General features: G+C 40.5%; 1 protein-coding gene across 1 annotated transcript in view; it reads left to right on the top strand.

The window, feature by feature from the left end:
* RAP1A (RAP1A, member of RAS oncogene family) overlaps positions 1–5683 on the top strand; it is a 104939-nt gene extending 99256 nt beyond the window's left edge. Inside the window, exon 8 of the mRNA XM_051993031.1 lies at positions 5464–5683. The gene's annotated coding sequence lies outside the window, so the exon portion shown is untranslated. The remainder of the gene's footprint in view (positions 1–5463) is intronic.
* The last annotated feature ends 20512 nt before the right edge of the window (positions 5684–26195 follow it).

Below are 26195 nucleotides of genomic sequence, written 5' to 3'. Positions count from 1 at the left end.
GTCAACAAATTGATGTAACAATCAGGTTTTAAATGTAGGTTCTTAACAGCCTGAGTAACTGTGACTTAAAGAAAGCATTTGGAAATGTTGGTGTTTTCCCAGAAGTTCCCAATAAAACTAGTTTCCTAGCACCCTTCTTTCTACTGACCCAGTTATGCATTTGTCTTAGATTGAGGGGTAAAAGAAGGAAAGTGGGAAAGGCAGGGATATGTAGTACTTCCAAATTAGGACAGAATGGTTTTTTTATGAGGAACTCTGGAAATATAGTGTCTTTGTCTAAAACTAATCTTCTAGTGATTTCATTCTTAAATATACAAATATAAACAGCCTTCTTGTAAGTGAGTAAAACTTTTAAGAGATGACCTTGTTCTATGCCTTTTTGTAGTTGGTATGGACTTCCAAATTAGATGGAAGTAACTAAATAAAAAAAGATTATAAATTGAGGTTATAACCTGCTTGACTGCCGATGCCACTGCAGGCTCCTTTGGGGAAGCACAGGATATTGCAAGCCCGTACCTCAAAGGCACGATGTTTGGCTTTATCTCCTGGTTCCTCCAGTGGTCCAGGAAACACCGCAGCCACCCGAAGTCTCTTTGTTCAGCTGGAAAACAGGGAATGATAATATTTGTGCTACCCAACTTTCCAAAGTATGAGGCTAATGTAATGGATTTGAAACAGTGGGTTTTACACAGTTCGTAGATTTATATTATTTTGTATTTGTATTATTAGTCGGGCCCTGGGTCATGTCTTCTCGATCCTTTTAGTTACAGGTTGGAACTTAGTGGGGCCAAAGACACATATACTGAGAACTAAACACAAGCAATTATACTCATGCTAGAGGCACTTGCTGCCATCTTTGGAAGAATCTATGGTTGTGGGCAAAATGGGTTAAAAGGATATCTGTAAAACACAGATTACATGCGGAGTAAAACAAGTTACATTTTATCGTTGTTATGAACTTATAGGCTTCACCCAGCAGAACTTGGCTGAGTGTGTATTTAGAAGTGTGTATGTGTATGAGAGAGACAGAGAGAGAGGAAGAAAATATGAAAAACGGTTTCCCATTGGCTGATTCTGTAAGAATGTGGCATGGTACTAGAGCACCCATAGAAGGGCAAGCCATATGGTGCATCCAAGGTAAGTCTAAGGAACTTGGAATGTTTAGCCTGGAGAAGAAAAGATTAGGGAGAAACAGGATAGTTGTTTCAGATGTTTGAAGGCAATCATGGGGAAGACTGACCTCGGAGCAAAGCTAGGAACAAATGAATCCAAGTTGAAAAGGAGCAGATTTAAACTTGTTGAGAGGGGAAATGTATTTCTTTTCTTTTTTTTTTTTTTTAAAGCTTTTTATTTACAAAACATATGCATGGGTAATTTTTTCAGATTTGACCCTTGTAAAACCATTTGTTTCAAATTTGAAAGGAGAAATTTCTAAACAAAGCTGGAGAATGGACTGCTCTGTTTAAAGATTCTCTCCAGAAGCAGAAGCACTCAGTGACTTAGGGACATTATAGAAGGCAGTCTTGTTCAGGTATGGAATAAGTTAAATGGCCTCTCAGGACCCTCAACTGAACATTCTGAGATTACGGGAATTATAAGATAACCAAATCGTGGCCCTGCTGTTTGAATATGATCACATGAAATATGCATGTTAAGTTTCCATTGAAGCATCGTTCTAGATAGAGAAGTGCTCAACTTGGCAAGACGACCTGAATCCACATCTTGCCTTGGTACTTGAAAGCTGTGGGACTTAGTCACTTAACCTTAACCTCACTCAACCTTGGTGTTATCTGAAAGGTAGGAGTTTGGCCCCCATGGCCTCTGAGATTCCAATCTCATAATTTGAACTAAAGAACCTGGATAGTTCCTTTCAGCATTATGAGTCTTACTGGGCAAGCATGAGAGGCTCCACTAGGTGGGGCTTCAGCATAAGTTAATGTGTCAGTAGGAATTCAAATGAAAGAACTAAGAAACCAAATTAGTAGCAGCTCTAATGCCTGGGGATGTTGGAGAATACCAAGAAATAACGCTATCTTGAATTCTGCAGTCTAATTACAGGCAAAAAAAAGTTAGCAATGTAAGTTAAACACAACTTTTCAGTGAGCTAGAGCCAACAAGTGTCTCCATGGATAAAGAAATTAGTATGTCAGCACTAGACTAACATAGGCCCCATCCAAGTTTGGGAGAAAGCATGTTTGAAGGAGTTATCCACAGACCAGAGCTCAGGACCTCCAGTCCCTGCTCAGCTGCTACAGAATCATAGAATTTGAAAGTTAGAAGGAATTGGAAGGTTATTAAGGCCACCCACTGGCACACACCCAAGGAGGGGCAATTCATCTTGTTTGAAGATAAGCAAAAAGCCCTACTTGTTCTGAGGATTTTCCTGATCATGACTAGATATGCCTCTGGAACTTCCCCTCATTCCCACTTCTGCCCTCAGAGCCAGCTATGGTGGCCCTTCTAATATTTGAAGACAACTACCATGTCTCTTTTAAGTCTTCACCAACCTACATCCCCCTTTACTCCAATTAATTCTCAGATATCAAGAGCCCATGGGCCTGCTCCATTCTGGTAGTTCTCTGGCTATTCAGTTTATCTAAGACGTTCCTAAACTGTAATCCCTAGAAAAGATCTAGGTGGTCTGCCCAGAGCAGGCCACATTATGACTCTTTCCTAGGAGATTCTCTCTGGAGGCAGCCTAATATTTCATTAGTTTTTTGGGCTCTCATCTTACACTGTTGACTTGAGCTTACAATCCATAAAACCACTGGATCTTTTTCAAGATAAATTGGTGATTTATCTCCCTGAGGATGTTGTAATGGCAAAACTGATTTTTAACCGTAAATGTAAGAAGTTAAAGTTTATTTCTATTGAATTTCATGTTAATGATTTGTCTAAATTTTATTGTATAATTTGTATAAATTGTTGCTGAGTTGTTTTCAGTTGGTTCAGACTGATCCTATTTGGGGTTTTCTTGTCAAAGATATTGGAGTGGTTTGTCATTTCTTTAGCTAAGTCAAATGACTTGCTGGGGAAGGTAGATGCTATTATTAGCCCTCTTTTACAGATGGCAAAACTGAGGCAGAAGTTGCTCAACTCCAAAGTGTCTGAAGCCAAATTTGAATTCAGACTCTTTGGATCCTGATGGTGGGGGGTGTGAAATTGTGTTCCCTTTTGATCTGTAAAATTAACACTCTGAAACTCTGTTCCTTTTTGATCTTGGAGCCACAGGCCCTCCTGGGAAAGCATATCTCCCCAGACAAGTTATTCAGTTAGAAATCTTGGTCAAAAGTACCCCATTGATCTTTTGGGGATGCCAGACCCTTTCAGGAAATTCCAATTGGAGATCTGGGCCAGATACCGATAATCATCTTGGCCTGGGGACTTTGGCTTTCTTTTCAACCTGAAACCTGAGTCTCAAGATTCCTTTTTAAAGGATAATTTCTGAACTCATTCTTTGCAGAAAGTCCAAAGTAGGACCCTGCCCACTGATAAGGCATTCTCTTCTCAATGCCAGGCTCCATTTCCCTAATAGGACTTTGCCACTAGAGAAGTCAGTCTCTTAGCAGAACTGACTTCTTGTCCCAACAATAAACTTTAATTTTTGCCATTAATATTTTGGGACTTGTGAACTCTTTCATGAAGATCTTGCGCCTCCGACCAAAAAGGGATTTCCACAATTCTCTGCACTGCCACTAACGTCATCACTGGGTCATCCAAAGGTGTTAGCTATCATTACAACTTTCTGTCACCCACAGACTTGATAAGTATTCCATCTATACCTTTATCTAAATAATTAATAAAAATTTTTAAAGGGCACCAAATCAACCACACAAGTCCCTGAGGCATTCCACTGATGATGAGCTTTTAAGCTATTATCAAATATTAATGATTATTCTTTGAGTCTGACCTTTTCACCAATTTTTTTTTAGTTTATTGATTTTTTTATATTGCCTAAATTTCCCCTGTATTTTTATTCCTCCCTCCCAGAAAACTATCTCATATAACAGAATTTTTTTTTTTTTTTTAAGAAAAGAGGGAGGAAAAAATCAATAATTATTTAAAAGGAGAAATAAAGTTAACTTGGTTTGACCTGCCCCTGATGAAGCCACATTGGTTTTCTTTGACTGCCACTTCCTCTTCTATCTATTCATCGACTCCTTAATTACTATATGTTTCAGAATTTGCAAGGAATCAAAGTCAAGCCTTTATGGAATGGTCAGTTTTAAAAATTGCAACATTTGCCCTTCTATACTTCAGTACCCTCTGATTTCTCTGTGATCACTGACAGTGGCTCAGAATCCTATTCTCCAGAGCCTTTGGTATCTGATTAAATTCTTCTAGACTAGGTGACTTGAATTCATCCACACACTCCTATAGTGCCCTTTTTTTATACTATTTATCAGTCTATTCATTATCCTTTTACTCAATTAGTAAAAAGTTATTGAGTACCTACTATGTGCTAAGAATTCTGCTAAGCCCTGAAGATACAAAAAGAGAGATATAGTCCCTTTGAGCCTAAAGCACTTTGGAAAACCAGGTCTTTGATTACATTTTGATTCCTTCAAAGTTTGTAGTTAATCTTTAATATGGTTATTTTTTTCCTCCTTCCTTTTGCTATCTCTTGCTGTTTAGACAGTGATTTCTGCCACGGACTTACATAGGGAAAAGAGAAAAGACAAAAAACCATGATGTTTTCCATTGTTATCTATTGCAGAGCCTAGAATCATAAAATCATGCACTTTTAGAACTGGAATGTACTTTAGAGTGTCATCTGGTCCATCCTCCTAATATTATAGATACAGAAACAAGGGGACCAAAGGTTCTGTGACTTGGTCAAAGTCACACAACTAGTCCAGGGCAGAGATAAGGTCTCCCTACTCCTATTCCTGGGTGCTCTTTCCACTGCCCTGTGATACCTCCTCTGTACCTAGAGGAACTTGAGAAGGCAGGTCAGATCAAATATTCTGATAAGCTGGTATCTATGACAAAACTAGAGTTACATGTAGAGGGGAAAATTTAGAAAGTTTTTAGAGGAGTAGAATTTACATTAATTAGTGTTGTAACTAAACCTTGTCATACTTCTTCCAAGGTGTTTCTCATGTCAGAACAGTTCTTGTCTCACTAAGAAACCTTGTCTTAAAGGTCAGGATGGCCAGAATATTTATTTGACCAGGATCTAGTTAGGCTCCTCTTGCAGGGAGAGAAATGAATGTGGTCTTTGTGAGATGGCCTGACCGAGTTTTTTAAGAGTTGTCCTCCCTAAATGTAAAGAAAGCAAGTTATTCTTGAAACTGAAAACAGGACCTCATTGATGTCGAAGCCTTCCTCCAACTATCCCATCTTGGGCAGAAAGACTGTCTAGTCCAAGAAGCTTGGTTATTTTCCTTTCTGTCTTAAATATCCTCATTAAGAACAGCTAAAGGTTTCTCTAACTGGGAGCGTATCTGTTTTGTTTTCTAGGAAGGCAACATGGGTTCTGCCTTGCAGACACTGACAGTTGCTTTTAAAAGAGAATGGAAGATGCACAGTCTCGGGACTTGTCAAGAAGATGCCTCCTGTGGTGGGTGGGGGCTCAAGGTGTGACATGCATCTTCTGCTAATTGCTTTTCTTAAGAGGCAGGAGCTTGGCTGCTGCTCTCCTGGGGGGAGCCCTTAATAAATCTTCCCATTTTAAAAAGTACTATGACTGTCTTGTTTTGATGGGTTGTTTTTAATTTTTTTTTCAGCATAGGGAATCTTCTATACTAGCAGAATAAGGAAAGATCTCTACCCAAAGGCTTTTCAAAATAATCAGGGCTGAGCTCACTGGGAATGTGGAAGTGACTTCCTGACCCTCCCTCTGTTTGCCTTCCTCTCCTAATCCTTCCTTTTAAATGTCTTTTCCCTGTTTACCCCTTTCTTTCAAACTGATGGTCATTAAGACACATGGTTAAAGAGATCTCAACAGGAAGCCCAATTTGGAGAAAGGGGAGAAGAGGGATGTGTATGAAATGCTTCATTTGCCACTGCAAGCGGCTGCTCTGGCTAGATTACAGAAATGCCCAATAGTCTCTCTCCATGTTGGTTTGACAAGGGTTGCTCCACTCCCACCCTCCCTTGCATATCTCCTTGGCAGGCGTGTGTCACTTCTTACAATGTGGCAGCAGCCCCTCTTTGAGTGGGGTCTTTAACTGCCTCCCCAGGGGCAGACCTACCTTATTGTGTATGAGGAAGCTCGTGAAAAAAACTTCCTTCCCTCCACCCACTTTGGGCAAGTGCCAACTTTCCCACCAAAACGCCATCATTCAAACTTCCTTTGGCCTGGTGTAGGGGCAAAGGGAAGCCACCCCCCCTGTTGTCTCCTGTCAACTCTGCTGTTATCATGCTAATGAAGCTCTTCCAGCTAAAAGCTGGGTAAGGCAGTAGGAGAGGTTAGCTTTGGAAGAACTCATTTCACAGTCTCTAAAATGGAAAAGATCTCAGAGACCTCCAGGGTCATCTACTGGAACCAGTACCTCTGAGAAAACCCCAATAAATAGTCATCCAGCCCCAAGGCTAATTTTTTTATTATACTTTTTTATTTACAAAGCATATGCAAGGGTAATTTTTTCAACATTGACCCTTGCAAAACCTTCTGTTCCAAATTTTCCCTTCTTCCCCCAGACTCTCCCCTAGATAGCAGGTAGTCCAATACATGTTAAATATGTTAAATTATATATTAAATCCACTATATGTATAAATATTTACACAGTTATCTTGCTGCAAAAGAAAAATCAGATCTAGAAAGAAAAAAAATCTGAGAATGAAAACAAAATGCAAGCAAACAATAACAGAAAAAGTGAAAATTCTATGTTGTGGTCCATATTCAGCTCCCAAGGTCCTCTCTCTAAGTGTAGAACACTTCATCATCTGATCTCTTCATCACTGAACACTTGGAACTGGTTTAAATCATTTCATTGTTGGAGAAAGCCACGTCCATCAGAATTGATCATTGTATATAGTCTTGTTGCCCGGTACAATGATTGCCTGGTTCTGCTCATTTCACTCAGCATCAGTTCATGTAAGTCTCTGTAGGCCTCTCTGAAATCATCCTGCTGGTCATTTCTTACAGAATTATGTAACATTCATATACCATTACTTATTCAACCATTCTCCAATTGATGGCCACCCACTCAGTTTCCAGTTTCTAGCCACTACAAACAGGGCTGCCACAAACATTTTGGCACATACAGGTCCCTTTCCCTTTTTTAGTATTTCTTTGGGATATAAGACCAGTAATAGCACTGCTGGGTCAAAGGGTATGCACAGTTTGATAACTTTTTGAGAATAGTTCCAAATTTATTTCTACCATCTGAATCCAATTCTCCCTGTGCAAAACGAGAACTGTTCGGTTCTGCACATATATATTGTATCTATACTGTGACATTTAACATGTAAAGGACTGCTTGCCATCTGGGGGAGGAGGGGAAGGAGGGAGGGGAAAAATCGGAACAGAAGTGAGTGCAAGGGATAATGTTGTAAAAAATTACCCTGGCATGGGTTCTGTCAATAAAAAGTTATTTTAAAAAAAAAAAGAGAGAGAGAGAGAATAGTTACAAATTGTAGAATGAAATGTGTTTTAACCTAAATCGTCTGGATCCAACTTTGACCATGGAATATATTGGTTTTTAGAGTTGTTTTCAATTACGTTATTAAAGTCATTGTATGCACACACACAAAAAAAATAGTTCTGAATTACTCTCCAGAATGGTTAGATCTGTTCACAGTTCTATCAACAATGTATCAGTGTCCCACTTTTTCCACATCCCTTCCAACATTTTTCATCTTTCCCTGTCATCTTAGCCAATCTGAGAAGTGTATAATGGTATCTCAGAGTTGTCTTAATTTGCATTTCTCTGATTAATAGTGATTTGGAGCATTTTTTCATATGACTAGAAATAGTTTCAGTTTCTTTGTCTGAAAATTGTTCATATCCTTTGACCATTTATCAATTGGAGACTGGCTTGATTTCTTATAAATTTGAGTCAGTTCTCTCTATTTTGGAAATGAGGCCTTTATTAGAATCTTTGAATGTAAAAATATTTTCCCAGTTTATTGCTTCTCTCCTAATCTTGTCTGCACTGATTTTGTTTGTACAAATCTTTTTAACTTAATATAATCAAAATTATCTATTTTGTGATCAATAATGATCTCTAGTTCTTCTTTGGTCATAAATTCCTTTTTCTTCCACAGGTCTGAGAGGTAAACTATCCTATGTTCTTCTAATTTATTTATAATATCATTCTTTATGTCTAGATCATGAACTCATTTTGACTTTATCTTGGTATATAGTGCTAACTGTGGATCAATGCCTACTTTCTGCTAGACTAGTTTCCAATTTTTCCAGCAGTTTTTGTGAAATAGTGAATTCTTATCCCAAAAGCTGGGGTGGTCTTTGGGTTTGTCAAACACTAGATTGCTATAGTTATTGACTATTTTGTCCCGTGAACCTAACCTATTCAACTGATCAACTTGTCTATTTCTTAGCCAATACCAAATGGTTTTGGTGACCGCTGCTTTATATAGTTTTAGGTCAGGTACAGCTAGGCCACCTTCATTTGATTTTTTTTTTTTCACTAGTTCCTTTGAAATTCTTGCCCTTTTGTTCTTCCAAATGAATTTTGATGTTATTTTTTCTAGGTCAGTAAAATAGTTTCTGATTAGTATAGCACTAAATAAATAGATTACTTTAGGTAGTATTGCATCTTTGTTATATTCGTTCGACTTCTCCAAAAGCACTTGATATTTTTCCAATTGTTTAGCTCTGACTTTATTTGCATAGAAAGTGTTTTGTAGTTTTGCTCATATAGTTCCTGACTTTCCCTTGGCAATAGATTCCCACATGTTTTACACTATTGATAGTTATTTTAAATGGAATTTCTCTTTGTATCTCTTGTTAATGGATTTTGTTAGTGATATATGAAAATGCTAATGATTTATGTGGATTTATTTTGTATTCTGCCACTTTGCTAAAGTTGTGGATTATTTCTAATAGCTTTTTAGCTGATTCTCTGGGATTCTCTAAGTATATTATCATATTATCTACAAATAGTGATAATTTAGTTTCCTCATTACCTACTATAATTCCTTTAATCTCTTTTCCATCTCTTATTGCCGAAGCTAGCATTTCTAATACAGTATTAAATAGTAATGATGATAGTGGACAACCTTGTTTCATCCCTGATTTTACTGGGAATGGTTCCAATTTATCCCCATTACATATGATGCTTAGTGATGGTTTTAAATAGATGCTACTGCCTATTTTAAGGAAAAGTGCATTTATTCCTATACTCTCTAGTGTTTTTAATAGGAATGGGTGTTGGATTTTATCAAATGCTTTTTCTGCATCTATTGAGATAATCATAGTATTTGTTAAATTGATTATTGATATAATTAATTATAGTAATAGTTTTCCTAATATTGAACCAGCCCTGTATTCCTGGTACAAATTCTACTTGGTTATGGTATATCATCCAGGGGATGATTTTCTGTAATCTCTTTGCTAATATTTTATTTAAGATTTTTGCATCAATATTCATTAGGGAGATTGGTCTTTAATTTTTTTTTTTTCTTTACCTGGTTTAGGTATCAGTACCATGTCTGTGTGTTAAAAGGAATTTGGTAGGAGTCCTTTATTCCCTATTTTTTCATATAGTTTATGTAGTATTGGAATTAATTGTTCTTTATATGTTTGGTAGAATCCACATGTAAATCCATTTGGTCCTGGGGATTTTTTCTTAGGCAGTTGATTAATAGCTTATTCTACTTCTTTTTCTAAAATGGGACTATTTAAGCAATTTACTTCCTCCTCTGTTAATTTGGGTAATCTATATTTTTATAAGTATTCCTCCATTTCACTTAGTTTATCAAATTTATTGGCATAAAGTTGGGCAAAGTAATTCCTCCTAATTATTTCTTTAATTTCCTCTTCCTTGGTGGAAAGTTCTCCCTTTCTAATGATTTTTCTAATCAAATTTGCTAAAGGATTATCTATTTTGTTGTTTTTTCATAAAACTAACTCAGTTTTATTTATGAATTCAATAGTTATTTTTACTTTCAATTTTATTAATCTCTCCTTTTATTTTTAGAATTTCAAGTTTGGTATTTGATTGGGATTTTAAAATTTGCTCTTTTTCTAGCTTTTTTAGTTGCAAGCCCAATTCATTCATCTTCTCTTTCTCTCTTTTATGCTTTGGCTGCACCCCACAAATTTTGGTATGTTGTCTCATTATTGTCATTCTCTTGGATGAAACTATTAATTGTGTCTGTGATTTGCTGTTTCACCCATTCATTCTTTAAGATGAGACTGTTAGTTTCCAATTACTTTTGGTCTATTTCCCCCTGACTTTTTAATTGAATGTAATTTTTATTGCATTGTGATGTAAAAAAAAATGCATTTACTATTTCTGCCTTTCTGCATTTGATTTTGAGGTCTTTATGTCCTAATGTATTGATCAAATTTTGTATAGGTTCCATGAACTGCTGAGAAGAAAGGGCACTCCTTTTTGTCTCCATTTAATTTTCTCCAAAGAACTATCATACCTAACTTTTCTAGTATTCTGTTTACCTCTTTAACTTTTCTTGTTTATTTTATGGTTTGATTTATCTAGTTCTGAGAGTGCAAAGTTGAGATCTCCACTATTATAGTTTTGCTGTCTATTTCTTCTTGCAGCTCTCTTAACTTCTCCTTTAGGAGTTTTGATGCTAGACCACTTGGTGCATATATGTTTAGTATTGATATTGCTTCTTTATCTATGCTACCTTTTAGCAAGATATAGTGCCTTTTCTTATCTCTTTTAATAAGATCAATTTTTGCTTTTTCTTGATCTGAGATCAGGATGGCTACCCCTGTTTTATTTTTTACTTCCTCTGAAGCATAATAGATTCTACTCCAGCCTTTTATCTTTACTCTGTATGTGTCATTCTGCTTTAAATGTGTTTCTTGTAAAGAATATATTGTAAGATTCTGGCTGTTAATCCAGTCTGCTATTCGCTTCCACTTTATGGGAGAATTCACCCTATTTCACATTTAATTTACATTAAAACTATTAATTCTGTATTTCCTGCCATCTTATCCCCAGATTATACTTTTCTCTTTCCTTTCCCCCTTTCCTTCCTCCCCAGTATTTAACTTATGAGCATCACTTGCCTCAAGCAACCCTTTCCCTTTAGAATCCCTCCCCTTTTAGAGTCTCTCCTCTTTTCTTATATCTTTCCCCTACTATTTCTATTTTTCCTTCTATTTAGCCTACCCCTTCCTTTTTCACCTTTGCCCTCCCACTTTTCAATAAGGTGAGAGAAGTTTCTCTATAAACCGGATATGTCTAATATTTTCTCTTTGAACCAAATCTGATGAGAGTAAGATTCATACAGTGTTCACTCCCCTCCCTTCTTTCCCTCAAATGTAATAGGTTTCCTTTGCCTCTTTGTAAGATGTAATTTCTTTCATTTTACTTCCACTTTTTCCTTTTTCTGGTACAATCCCCTTTCCACCTCTAGTTCATTTTTTCTATTATAACAATAAAATCAAATTATACATGCACTCTCTCTGTATACCCATAACAGAAATACAATTCTCAAGAGTTCTTTTTATCTTTTTATGGATCTCTTGAGTCCCATATTGAGAGGTCAAATTTTTTGTTTAGCTCTGGTCTTTTCATCAGAAATAAATGGAATTCACCTATTTCATTGAATGCCCATTTTCTCCCCCTTTCTGGCAATCTTCTAAATTATCTTCTGCTGGTAATTTGCTGTACTCCCAATATCCGTGAATTCTGCCAGTCTAGAACTAATTCAGAGGACTAATTTCATGGAATAAAATGTTCCCAAGAATTCAGTAAAGAGGAGAAAAGAGGTTTGTTTGAAAAGAATGGCATATATGCACAGGGAATTTACCAACCAATTTAATTTGTCTTTTTTTTTTCTTCCTAGCTTTTTTTTTTTTTAGTTGTATACCCAATTCACTGATCTCCTCTTTCTCTATTTTATTCATGTAGCTATTTAGAGATATAAAATTTCTCCTAAAAACTGCTTTAGCTACATCCCATGTGTTTTGGTATGTTGTCTCATTATTGTCATTCTCTTGGATGAAATTATGGATTGTTTCTGTGATTTGTTGTTTACCCCACTCATTTTTTAGAATTAGATTATTTAATTTCTAATTGAGTTTTAGTCTATCTTTCCCTGCCCCTTTATTGAATATAATTTTTATTGCATTGTAGTCTGAAAAGGAAGCATTTACTATTTCTGCCTTTCTTCATTTGATTGTGAGGTTTTTATGCCCTAATACATGGTCAATTTTTGTGAAATGATCTGTACTGCTGAGCAAAAGATGTATTCCTTTCTGTCCCTATTCAATTTTCTTCAGAGGCCTATCATATCTAGGTTTTCTAGGATGCTATTAACCTCTCTAGTTTCTTTCTTGTTTATTTTGTGGTTAGATTTGCCTGATTCTGACTGAAAGAGACAACAAAAATATATATACGGGAAAGAATAGGAGGGAGGGAAATACAGAGCTATTAATCATAACTGTAAATGTAAATGGAATGAACTCTCCCATAAAATGAAAACCAATAGCAGAATGGATTTAAAAAAATAAAATCCTACAATATGTTTTTTTACAAGAAACATACTGGACACAGAGAGACACATAGAGTAAGGGTAAAAGGCAGAAACAGAATTTATTATGCTTCATCTGAAGTAAAAAAAAAAAAAGCAGGGATAGTAATTCTGATCTCAGATAATGCAAAAGTAAGAATAGATTTTATCAAAAGGGATAAGGAAGGAAAGTATATCTTGATAAAGGGTATCATAAACAATGAAGTAATAATAATAATAATAGATGTATATGTACCAATTGGTAGAGTATTAAGTATTTTTTAAAAGGTATTAAGAGAATGCTGGGTTTTTATCCCAAAGAGATCATAAAAAAGGGAAAAGGACCTATATGTGCAAAACTGTTTGTAGCTGCCCTTTTTGTAGTGGCAAGGAGCTGGAAACTGAATGGATGCTCATCAGTGGGGGAATGGCTGAATAAGTTATGGTATATGAATGTTATGGAATATTATTGTTCTTTAAGAAATTATGAGCAAGCTGATTTCAGAAGAGCCTTGAAAGTAAGTCTTACATGAACTGATGCTAAGTGAAATAAGTAGAACCAAGAGAACACTGTCCATGGCAATAAGAAGATTATGTGATTAACTGCAATGGATTTGGCTCTTTTCAACAATGAGGTGATTCAAAGCAATTCCAATAGACTTGTGATGGGAAGAACCATTCACATCCAGAGAGTGAATATGGAGATTGAAAGTACATGAAGCCATAGTATTTTTATCTTTAGTTGTTTATTTGCTTGCTTTTCCCCCTTTTTATTCAATTTTTTTTGTGCAGCATGACAAATGTGGAAGAAGAATTGCACATGTTTAACCTATATTGGATTGCTTGCTATCTAGGGAAGGGAGAAGGAGGGAAAGAGTGAGAAAAATTTGACAAAGGTGAATGTTAAAAACTATCTTTGGATGTATTTGAAAAAAAAAAGCTATAATAAAAAAATAAAAGTATTAAATAAAAAAGGATACTCAAAGTAAGATTGCTACTCAAGATAAATGAGGCAGAAAAAGTACCTTTCTCTCCTTGATGAACTCAAGTCAGTTGGCCCAAATGAACTACATCATTGGGGCTTGAAAGAACTGGCAGATAATTTTTCTGAGTCATCTTCAGTAAAGCTACTATTGTGGAGAAGATGGAAAGATGTGAACTATATCATAAGACAATTAATTAAGATTCAGAACTAACTTGATTGGTTGACTGAATTCCGAGTGGTTGTTAGTGGTTCACTAGGGAAAGAAATTTATATTGGAAGACTTTAAAATTCTTACCTGGGTAAGATTTAGACAGAATTATAATCATATTTCACTATCATCAGTTGCAAATGACTTTAAAAAATAGACAAAAAAGGGTGGGTCTAAAAGGAATTTAGGCTAGAGCATTGACCTAAATCTAGTAAATTAAAATTCACTAGAAATGAGTGGAAAGTCTCCCTTAAATGTAAATTTCACAAGTATAACATGAGGAAGGCTTGGCTAGGTAGCAATTTTTCTGCGAAATGATCTAAGAGTTTTAAGATGCCGCATGCTCAATACGAATCTGCAGCATAATATAACAGCCAGAAAGCCAACATAATTAAGGTCACATTTTTGTGGTTGTTCAGTTGTTTCAGATGGCTGACTTCCATGACCTCATTTGAGGTTTTTTTGGCAGAAATAGAGGAGTGGCTTGCCATTTCTTTCTCCAGTTCATTTTACAGATGAGAGGAGGCAAATAGGGTTAAGTGACTTACTCAGGGTCATGCAGATAGTAAGTGTAAGGCCAGATTTGAACTCAGGAAGACGAATCTTTCTCACTCCAAGCCCCATTCTTTACACACTGTGGGACCTAGCTGCCTTTACATGATGTCTATTGTATTGTGAATAAATAGAACTGTGAAAGACAATAATAGTGATGGGCATTTGTATAGTGCTCCATAGTTTGCAAAGCACTTTGCATGATTTTTCCTTATTGACCCTTAAAGTAACCCCATAATATGGGTTTTGTCCATTTTGCAGATGAGGAGACTGAGTTATGAGAGTGCCTTAGGGTCCCATTGGGAGGAGCATAAGCACATCAAGCCCCCACACCTTTATTAAGCACTTGCCATGTTCTAGTACTATGATCAGTGCTAAATATATGAAGAAAAGCAAAAACAGTCCCTGCCCTCAATAAAACATTCTAAGGGAGAGACTGGGTCTTAGTGGATATCAGATTTGTAGCTACCTGGAGCAGTATATAGAACACTAGGCCTGCACTCAGGAGAATCTGAGTTCAAATTCAGCTTCAGACACTTAAGTAAACAGGGTGAGCCTAGGCAAGTCACGATTTCTATTTGTCTCCATTTATTCAACTGTACAATGAGATTAATCACAGTTCCTGCCTTCAGGGTGGTTGTGAAGATCAAACAAGGTAATAATTATAAAAATGTTTAGCACAGCACCTGACAAATAGTCCATGTTTAATAAATGATCATTTCTCTTTTTCTTTTATATTCAACCCCCATGGGAAGGATGAGGAGCACTAGGTAGAAGCGGCAGAGAGACAGATCTAGTCTTGATTCAGGGGAAAACATTTAGAAGTATCCCAAAATGGAATGATCCATTTGAAGAGTTAGCATTCTCTCTCTCCCTGGAGATCTTCAAGCAAAACCCGTATGATAGTTTATTTGGAATATTACAGGATGAATTTCTTTTGAACATGAACTGGCTTAGCTGGTTGCCAAGGTTCCTGCTAGCTCTTAAATTCGGCAACACTTTCAAATGTTTGGTTTTGCCAAATGTGATGGCATTCACCAGTAATGTCTGCCTCCAGAGGTGAAAGGGAGCAGATCACTGGAACTGAGACCCACCAAGTTACTTAAGGAGGAGTGACACCCTCCAAGTTACAAAGGAAGTCAAAACTTGGAGGCCAGTTAGAATGGGACATGTGAGTAGCCCAAGAATGGAAATAGAACTTGTCTTTAAAAAATAAGAGGTGTTAGGTATTATTATTATTAAAAACTGATATCACGTCCCTCCTGAATCTTCTCTAGGATAAGAACCACTGGCTTATAGATTCCTAAATCAGGGTTGGACAAAGTCTTAGGTGATTTCTAGTTTAATCCCTTTATTTTATAGATGAAGAAATAGGTCCCCAGAAGTGGAAAATCACATGGGCAATAAGTGGAAAAGGAAAGATGTGTTCCAAAGAACCCAGATTCATGATATTTTCTTCAAATCATTCTGCTTAATAGCATTAGTTTGTCAAACATGATACCCAGAACTGGATATTATCCTCCAAATGGAGTCTAACCAAGTCCAATGAGCTGGACTACCAACCTCCCTCATTCCTGACACCATACAGACTTAGATCTTAATTAATTTGATATGTCTGATGAGATTGTTTAAACTCAGTCAATTGAATTGAACATTGAGAATACAAACATGTACTGGAAAGGAGGCTTCAGTATATGGCATGAAACATTGAACCAAGCCCATTCTTAGTGAAAGGGATAAAGGATTTAGGTCCGGATTTCTTCCTCTAGGAATTAAGGCTTTTTGATTCTTTCAGCCCTTGAAACCATGAATTCAGATCCAAGCCCTTCACTTTCCCAGGGAAAAAATTGACTTTTCTCAACAGATGTGCAGAGTCCCATGCCAGGGAACCCAGCACCTGTTGAAATCAGTCTGGCCTGCTGTTTGTCTTGAATGTCTCCTAAGTCTCACAGCACCTTCTTCGATAGCTTCTCTCTTCCAAAACTTTTTTTTTAAATGAAGATGGAGATTGTGGATGGAAGTGGGAGGAAGGGAGGAAGGATGAAGGCTTTGTAATTTTTCCCAAGAAGTTTCATCTTTCTGGGAATTTCAACGTGCAAAATTACCAATTTGAAGGTACACACACACACACACACACACACACACACACACACACACACACACACACACACACCCTGCCTGGCTTTTTTCAAGATGGGGAAACAATGCCTGGAGTGCAGCCAGTGGTGGAGCTGGAGGTGGAAGGGAGCTGAACACCCAGATTTCTTAACTTCCTTCCCGCTCTCCCACCCTAGCCCACCCACCAATATCACAATGGAGTTAGGAATATCAGACAGAGGTCCTAAGACTGTGTGTCTCCAGTGGGAATGAGGGGCATGGGTGGAGTTCCCTAGGGGGTCTTTCATGGTTTTCATGAGGGTCCTTAGAGTCAGAATGTGCTGCCACAGAAGAGAGCCCAGAGCAGGGAAATAGGGGATGTGGATGTCAGGGAATGACATTTGTTAGCTAGGAGTTGTGTTTTTTACGTGTATCTGTTGGGCAATGGGTATCTTAGATTTCTTAACTCTCTGCACAATTAGGTTTATATTATCCACAAAGATGAGCAGGGTGGATACAGGGCCCTCCCTCTGCTTCCAGGAATGTCTGCCCCTCAGAACAGTGGCCAGCTCTCCTATTGAACCTAGGAAAAAGGAAAGGATGTTCAAGTCAGTCAATGATGAAAAGAGGAAAAGGAAAAGGAGGAATAAGAGGAAGAGGAGGAGGAGGAAGAAAAAGAGGTAACATCCTGATACAATAAATGTTCTCATACAAATTTTGGAGTCAGGAAGTCTCAGATTCAAATGCTACCTCTGATAATTCTTTAGCAAGACACTGGCCAGGCAGCTCAGCCCCTATGCTGGATCTCAGTCCACTCCCTAATATTTTTCTAATAAGTTATAGAGTAGCTGTATCTGCCCTATGCTGGGGGAGAGAATTCCTTAAAATGCAAAAATCACGGGTAATAAAAATAAGAGCAACCCATATCGTATAATGCTTTAAGATCTTCACCAAGAAGGAGGTAGGTGGTGCAATGGATAGAGCACCAACTCTGAAGTCAGGAGAACCTGAGTTCAAATCTGACCTCAGACACTTAATTACTTCCTAGCTGTGTGACCCTGGGCAAGTCACTTAACCCCAATTGCCTCAGTTAAAAAAAAAAGTTCTTCACCAAAGTCCTAAGAGTTTGGTAATGCAAATAACATTATACCCATTTTATAGATGAGGAGAAGAGATGTCTTTAGAGGCAGCTAAGTGATACAGTGGAGAGGGTACTTCCAAGTTTCCAAATACATAGACCTGAGTGTAAATCCTGTCTCAATCACTGATCAGCTGTGTGAACCTGGCCAAGCCATTACTTAACTGTTTTGATCTTTGCTTTTCCCATCTATAAAATGGGGATAATAATCATAAAACCTCCCATGATGCTTGCATGAGCATCAAACGAGAGAATCTACATAAAAAATTAGATATAAAATCTATATGTAAAATAAATAAATGTTGCTAACTTTAAAATATTATTGCTGTTGTTGACCCACGTCCAACTCTTTGTGACACCATTGGGGGTTTTGTTGACAAAGATACTGGTTTGCCATTTCCTTCTCCAACTCATTTTACAGATGAGGAAACTGAGGCAGACAGGGGTAAGGGATTTGTTTAGGCTTGAACAGCCAGAAAGTGTCTCAGGCTGCATTTGAACTCAGAAAGAAGAGTCTTTTGGACTGCAGGTCTGGCGCTTGATCCACTGGGCAGCCCAGCTTCTATATAAATGGTAATTATTATTAGAATCAGTGTGGGTTTGTGCTAGTCCTGTGGTGAGGTCATGGCTATATTCTGGGTGAGTAGGTAGAACACCACAGTGATGGAGTTCAGAGTAACTCGGGATGCAGGGGAATGACCCAGGGGAAAGAGAGATCTAATCAAGTAACAGGGCTCCTCGGAGGTCTAAGATCACCTGCCCTTTCAGTTAATGTGCAGCACAGGTAGGTTCTTTCAGCCAAGTTCAGTGTTTCCCCCTACATCATGATATTTGGTGGAGAGAAGGAGAAACCAGAGAAAATGAGAAAGGGAAGAAGGAAAGGCTTCATTCACAATCTGCAGGCACTGGATCAAATTTTACCCAACAGGAGGATGTAGAACAGAGGCTCGACAATACAGGAAACGCAGATGCTTCTGCTCTGTGGAGGGAGGATGCTCTTGGCCCCCACTGACTGGACATCATGACCTGCTCACAGAGAAACCGGGGAGCGCCTCATAGAAACAGATGTAGCTTTGGGGCCTGGAATAAGGAATTAAGGACTCCACAAGCAGTCATCTTCCTGGAGTTTTCTGCTTTTCCAAAACCAAGAAACTAATAATAATAATAATAATGCCACCCATTTACTTCCTGTTGACTAAGCCCTTTTCTCCAGGCCTTATAAGGTTGGCAATGAAAGTACACACAAACACACACACAGACACATATATGAACATAATCAAGAAAATGGGAATATAAATATATGTGTATACACATATTTTATTGATAAAGAAACAGGCCCTGGATCACATAGCCATTAATAATAGCTGACATTTCTATGGTACTTCATGTACACATGTATCTTATTTGATTTGACCTTCATAGCAGTCACAAAAGGTAAGCCAACAGCTTGAAAAGTGATTGTCAAATGTTCCATGTGAGCATTTACACCTCAGAAATCGGCAAAAACAAGACTTGATTTATTGTTTTATTGGTTGCCTAAACTTGAGAAAGTGATGGGAAGATGTTAATAATGCACATTAAAATTAAAAATGTGTGGGGTGTGTACATTTAATTTTTTTCCCTTAGAGAGCTGATTATAAAAACATTTGCTAGCATCTCTCTGCAGATGGAGCTGCAGAATTTCCTTTTTCTCTTCTTCCTCTTCCTTCTCTTCATAGGTAAGAAAACTGTGGCTCATGAGGTGATTTCCCCATGGCCACCTAGCTAGGGAACAGAGGAGCTGACAGTCTGACCCCATCTCCCATGTCAGACCTCATGTCCTGCATTCTTGGCTGGGCCATCAAGCTTTGGACTTTGTGGGTAATGGAGGTAGAGATGTGATAGGACCTGATTGTCTAATAAGGGAAGGTGACAGGACTTCCCTTGAGGAGCTGAGAATGAAAGGCTAAGTTTGTGGCAACTAATTGTTCTGTTTTGTTTTTTTGAAAATTGAAGGAAGGGAGTAGTGGATAAAGCCCGGGCTTTGAAGTCAGGAAGACCTGAATTCAAATCCAGCCTCAAGATACTTAACTCTTTCTAGCAAGTCACTTAACCCCAGTTGTCTCACCAATAAATAAATAAATAAAATAAAAAATGAAGAAAGCACAGTGAGTGGTGAGTTTGAAGTCTGTGTGGCCTTCACACCTTCCTCTGGCCCCATTCTCATCTTCTGTGACTCCATGCTCTTCTTTTCCCAAACTCAGAGGTGACTATTTTTGCAAATTAGGGCTCAGAGGAAAGGAGAGGCAGTCAGAACATATGCAGAGAACATGGTCATCTCCTCCCTCCCACCTCTTCCTTCCCTTCTTGAAATAGATCCTGTTTGTAGATTGTACACAATAACAGCAAGAATGTGCAATGATCAACTATGAAAGACTTGGTTCTTCTCAGTGTTCAGTGATCCAAAGCAATCCCAATAGATTTTGGCAGAAAATGCCGTCTGCATCCAAATAAAGTACTAAGGAAACTGAAGGTAAAACAATACATGCTTTGTTCATTTCTTTTTTCTGTCTTTTTATCTCTCTCATGGTTTTTCCCTTTTGCTCTGATTTTTCTCTCCCAACATGATTCATAAAGCATAAAAACAAATAAAAAAAACAAAAAAATTAAAATAGAATATATATATACACACACACACACATATATACATATATATATTCAGGGAGATAGAATGGAGGAGGGGGAAGCTCTACCCTGGGCCCTTGTAGTAACAGTCCTTCCCTCTGGTATCTCCCAGAAGCAGATTGGGTACACCTAAGAACCCAGGACATGACTGTACGGATGGAGAAACAGGGAAAGATGTCTGAGAAGATCAGATAAAGTGGTAGCTTTATCTTATTTCAATACAGAGAGAAGAATTGACTGGGTCACAATCTATAGATCATGGGGTGGGAGCAGCTGGTGGAGGAAGAGAATGAGAGCCTCAAACTTTCAGAGGAGCATGAAGAAAGGGAGAAGTCCATTCCAATGCAAGGGGATGAGAAGGTCCCTTCCCAGTTAATTCTTATCCTAAGCTGGTGGCTGGGTCACTCTAGCATGGAGGTGGTAGAGGGGATCTGAATGTCCATTGGGAGGATGGAGAGAAAGGTAGAGAAGGGGAAATCACAGCCTAAGGTATGATGGATGTGGATATGGGGAAGGGGAGAAGCCATGGAATTCTGGGAAGCACCTTCATCCTGCCCCCAGCCTCCTCTTGTTCTAGACAAGGAAACAAGCCCAGAAAAATAAGCCAGTTGACCTGAGATCCCATTTGAAGGGTACAGAGAGGTGTTATTTCACTCCCTCTTATCAGCTTAGCCACAATACTATATATCCTGGGGTGGATGCTGAAAGGTACCCCACCCTCCCACCCTCTCTCAGCTGCTTCCTTTGAACAGAGAGATGCTTTCACTAGATGACTCCAGAAGGTGGGAGGGAGCAGATTCCAGCCTTGAACAAGAATAAGGACTTTGTTCTGGGGCCATAGGCAGACCGGGCAGGGCTGACCTAATGGGAGTTTGGGGTGAGGGCGGGAGCACCCAAGATCTTTAGATGCATATGTGAAGCTGTGTGGAGAGAGGGGGGAGGGAACAGGGGAGACAGGAAGGAGATGTCTTTTCTTTTCCTTGTCACTGTGAAAACCCCTATCAAATTTAGTGGGTATCTGAGCTCTGGTACCTCCCAAGAGAGAGATTTCATCACTTTACTTGTTGGGAAATAAAAGGGGAGTTTGCCTAATGGGATTGAGTGAGATGAGTAAAGGTAGCGGGTGAATTTATATTACGAGGTGTTTGTAACAAAATCACTGATCCCGGTGTTTAATCAGCTTTCCAGGGGTCATCTCCACTAGCCCTCTGCCTCTGACAATCAATACCAGTCCAGACAGATGGGGGCCTCTCACTCCTCTTCCTAACCCACCAATTGTGTGTATTATTTGGTTAGCCCCCCTGCTAGATAAACAGCTTCTCCCCCTGTTGGGCCAAAAGCTCCAGTTGGTGGCTGGATTGGAGAAAGGAGAGACCAGAGCCTGGAGAGAATCCAAGCTGCAACAACATTAAAAGAGAATGATGGAGACTTATCTGTAAATGGAGCTGGGAGCTCACCCAACTCTTCTCCATTCAACTTGGCTCATTGGCTCTCCCCTGCTCCCATCTCCCCCACTGACCTCACCCCTTCATCTCAGGGCTGAAGCCCCGGGCTTTGAGACTGGATTATCTGTCAGGCCCTGCTGTAAGGGGCAGCTTCATGGTATCCAAAGGCACTGACGCTGGAAGACCCAGCTCTGAGTCCTTCCTCTGACACTAGGACCAATGACTTCTCCCCTCTCTGGGCTTCAGGTTGCTTTAAATGGGAATAATAATACCAGCTCTTCTTTCTCAACAGGTTGTTATAGGGTAGTTTGTGCTATAGAAATATCTTCCTGGCAGCTCAGAGAACTCCAAGTCTTTAAGATATCAGGCTTCTGGAAAGAGATTGTGAGAGTTAAGACCCCTGGCCTGTGCTCCTTCTTTCTTCCTTCATTCCTCAGTGGAAAAATGTAAGCTATTAAAATAGTGAGTAGGAGCATTTAAGAGAGAGCCTGCATCCAGCCCAGCTCTTATTGACTCCCTTTACTCCCCCAAGCCAAAGGCTGAGGGACACAAGATGACTTCTCTGACTTACAGAAGGAGGCAAGCTCCTTCTACTTTTTGTTTCCCCTGAGGCAATTGGGATTAAGGGACTTGTCCAGGGTCACACAGCCAGGAAGTGTTAAGTGTCTGAGGCCACATTTGAACTCAGATCCTCCTGACTTCAGGACTGGGCTCTATCCACTGCCCCATCTAACTGCCCCCTCTCCGTTTACTTTCCTTCCTAAAAATCCATCTGTCTTGAGAAAGATCCAAGGGCTCCCCTAAGATTTTGCTGGGAGACAGGGGCTAAGAGAGGAAGATTAGAGCCAGTCTTTAAAAACTTGGGCAAGTGTAGACTCACAGAGCAACTGGGAAAATGAGGAAGGAGTGAAATAATGCCCTGGACGGGCTGAGAGGTCCAGAAGAGTGACCCAGAGGCAGCAGGGAGAGGCAAAGGAGAGCCAGCAAGGACAAGGCCAGCGGGAGACTCAGCCACCAGGGCCTGGCTGGGGGCCCAGCCTGGCTACAAGGTCAAGGATTACCCGGCAGGGACCTGGACGGAGGCCCAGCCTCCAATGGCCGGCAGAAGTGGTCTGGATGCGGGGCAGGGCCATTTGCCAGGGTGGGCATTAACTGAGCAATTGGCTCATTTGCATGTCCTAATTAACCGTAAAATTAGCCCTCGGGGCAGAATTGAGCTGTTGCTCTCTCCCTCCTCCATCTCCTTTTTGTTCATCCCTGCCTTCTTGGGCTGGGGGAGGGGAGAAGGCTGCTGATCCCCAGCTCTGCCGGGGGGCGCTGGCGGAGAGGAAGGAGGGAGTAAGTCTAACGTCTCCCACAGCCTCATCTGGGAGCCCAGGAGCGGGGAGGGGGCTGCGGCAGACATTAATTATAGAGAAAAATTAATTCGCTATCAGTTTTCATTAGTGACGGCATAAAGTGAAGAAGGAGGAAGGCAGCTGAAGTCCCAGGCCCGAGTCCTGACTCCTAGGCACAAAATCGGCTGACAGTTCGCCATTATCTGGGCTGGATGCAGGCACGAATAATCCAAATAAAGGGAAATGGAAACGACAACTCTGTGGCCCGGTGGGGAATGTGTAATGGTTCTGTCTCTCTAGCAGTGGACACACAAATATATATATACACACACACACTCACACACATACATATATGTATAGAGAGATGCTATACAAATATGTGTGTAATCTATATATGTGTTATATATACATAGCCACGTGTTGGTGCGTAATTTTGGCAGTATAGTCTTTTCCCTGATCAGGCTCGTGTTTGATTGCTCACCCACGAAGCCCTAGAAAGAAATGACTAGGGGCAGAGAGAGGAAGTCAGCAAGTGGTTAGACAATAGCCCTAGTTAATGCCGAAAAGATGGAGCGTCCACAACGGAGAACCAAGAGTGGGCTAGGAATTCCCCTTCCTCGGAGGCAGCCAGAAAAGACGCCCTACCCAAAAAGCTGGAAAGGGATAAAACAGCGATAGGATGAGATTGACTACAGAAATACAGGGGAAGCAAGTTTGTTGTTTTTCCCTTCTTCCGGTTCAGTTTCAGATGGGCAGCTTGATGTAGTGCCGACAGCACTTTGATGGGGGCCGTGAGCCCTGAGTTCAAATCCTAACTGAGATGCATATGGTTGTGTGATCCTGAGCAACGCGTTTAATCTATTGTTGTTCTCGGCATCTCCTTAAGAGCAGAAATTCAGAGAAGGTGCGTTGGTTGAGGGGTTCTCCTTCTCCAGAGTTCTTATGCTAGTGAAACCCCAGGACAAGTCTCCATTCCTATTCACTGTCACAGGACAGACAGCCCGACTCTGCTTAGAATAGTTCAGAGCAGGGGCAGCTTCTTAGTACCGAGGATAGCGTCTGCCTTAGAATCGGGAGGACCTGAATTCAAATCCGGCTTCAGGTACTTACTAGCTGTGTGACCCTGGGTACATCACTTCATTCCAAATTTCTTCCCCTCCCTCCCAGAGAAAGAGAATGATTCAGAACCTATTTGGAGATGAGCAAACTAATTTTTGAGGTGGACTTCTAACTGGAATGTTCTCCCATTTAGTGGAATGTCTTCTCTAGCTCCTCTCTGCTCCCCAGATTCTCCTGGTGGGCATAGGGGGTGAGGGGGTGGAAGAGAAAAGGAAGAGTCAAGCCCCAGTAGAAAACATGGGCAGGGGAGAAGATGGAAGGAGGGAGGAAGGAATGGAAAGGAAAGGGAAAATGGATCATTTGGCGGGAGCCAGGGGGCCTGAGGGAGCAAGGTCCCTTTTCCTTTTTATCTGCAGCTTTCTAGGTGGGGAGGGGCAAACCCTAAAAGGCCATCAGGGTCCACGTACTCACTCGTCCCTAGGAAAATCCCCCTCTGGTAAGTCCCGTGTGGAAAAACTCAGAGGAAACGAGATTGTTCTCTTAGGGAGGGCTAGCTCAGTGCCTTCTCTCTGCCCTCCTCCAAAAGCAAACTGGAGTAATTCGGTTCTTTGGGATATCTCAAGCTTCTCCCCAAAGACCCCCTGCCCTCACTGGACACTGACGCACTAAAGAGACAGTTAGACAACCTGAGCTGCTCCCTCCCTCCCACCCCGGAATGAGAAGAAGGGGAGGGGGAGGGATTGGAGGCAGCCTTTCTGGAGGGTGGGAGTTCCGGAGAGCCACCCTGGGAAGTGGCTCTGCAGGCAGGCATCTTGCTTCTAATTACAGCTGTCACATCCCATCAGGCTGAGAGGGAAGGGGAGGGGAGGCCTCCATGGGCTTCTCAACCCAAACAGGGTCTCACATTGTATTTTGTCTGTCAGTGGGTGTTACCTACTCCGAGTGGGGAGACAGTGTCAAGCTCCACAGCGTAAAGGGGTGGGGGTTGTCCCTTGTTCTGGGTTATACAGGCATCCAAGTCCTGCCCTAGGTCGCCTGCCCAGACAGAATTCATAAATGTTGTTTTCCTTCCAACCTTCTCCCCTGGCTCTCTGTCTGTCTCTCTTGGTGGCTCCTGCTCCCTTCCTTCTCTCCTTCCTTTCCCTTCCTCCCTCCCTCCTTCTCTCTCTCTCTCTTCCTCCTTCCCCCCCCCCCCCCCCCCCGTCTATCTCTCTCTGTCTCTCTCTGTCTCTGTCTCTCCCTCCCCCCCCTCTGTATCTCTCTCTGGTCTCTCTCTCTGTCTCTCTCTCTCTGTCTGTCTCTCTCTCTCTCTCTCTCTCTGTCTCTCTCTCTCTCTCTCTGTCTCTGTCTCTCCCTCCCCCCGTCTCTCTCTGTCTCTCTCCGTCTGTTTCTGTTCCTCTGTCTCTCTCTGTCTCTGTCTCTCTCTTTCTGTCTCTCCTCAGTCTCTGTGTCTCCTTCTTTCTCTTCTTTCCTTGATTGGTCTATGGTGAGGATCAGAACAGGACAGAGGGAAAAAAGGAGGGAGAGAGGGAAGGGATGCTTTGAAAGCCCTCTAGGTCTTCAGAGGATGGTACCCAATGGAGAACATTGGTGGGTGAGGGTAAATGAAATTGGAAATGATTAGATCAGTTGTCTAGGAGTTTAGATTAGTTGATTACCTGAGTTTCTAAAAGATCCCCTTATTGTGTGTGTGTGGGGGGGGAGCCTGAGGGATGCTTAGAGGTACCAGCCCTGACTCCTCTTTCCTCTCTGCCCCAGGACCCAGGTACTGTAGGCTGCTGGGAGAAAAGTGTTTGAAGTAGCACCTATGGATCTCCCCCTCCCCAGTGCCGTCCTTCCTCCATAGCTCCCCCAGTCTCAAAGACCTTTTAGGAGGGCATCAGGTATCACCAAAATCATAAGGAAGGAGAAAACTGAGTCACCACTTTCCAGGCTGTGTCTTCATCCACATCAGATCCCACCCAGAGACTCTGCTCCTCCTGCTCGGGGGGAGAGGAGCCACTGCTGAGAGAGAAAGGGCCTGCAGGAGCTCTTGGCTGGGGATGAGGGGCAGCTGCTTCTGCCGGGGGACAAGGCTTTCTTGGAGCAAGCA

This window comes from Antechinus flavipes, chromosome 4 (genome assembly GCF_016432865.1).
Source record: "Antechinus flavipes isolate AdamAnt ecotype Samford, QLD, Australia chromosome 4, AdamAnt_v2, whole genome shotgun sequence".
NCBI lineage: Eukaryota > Metazoa > Chordata > Mammalia > Dasyuromorphia > Dasyuridae > Antechinus > Antechinus flavipes.
This window is presented reverse-complemented; position numbering and strand designations above follow the sequence as displayed.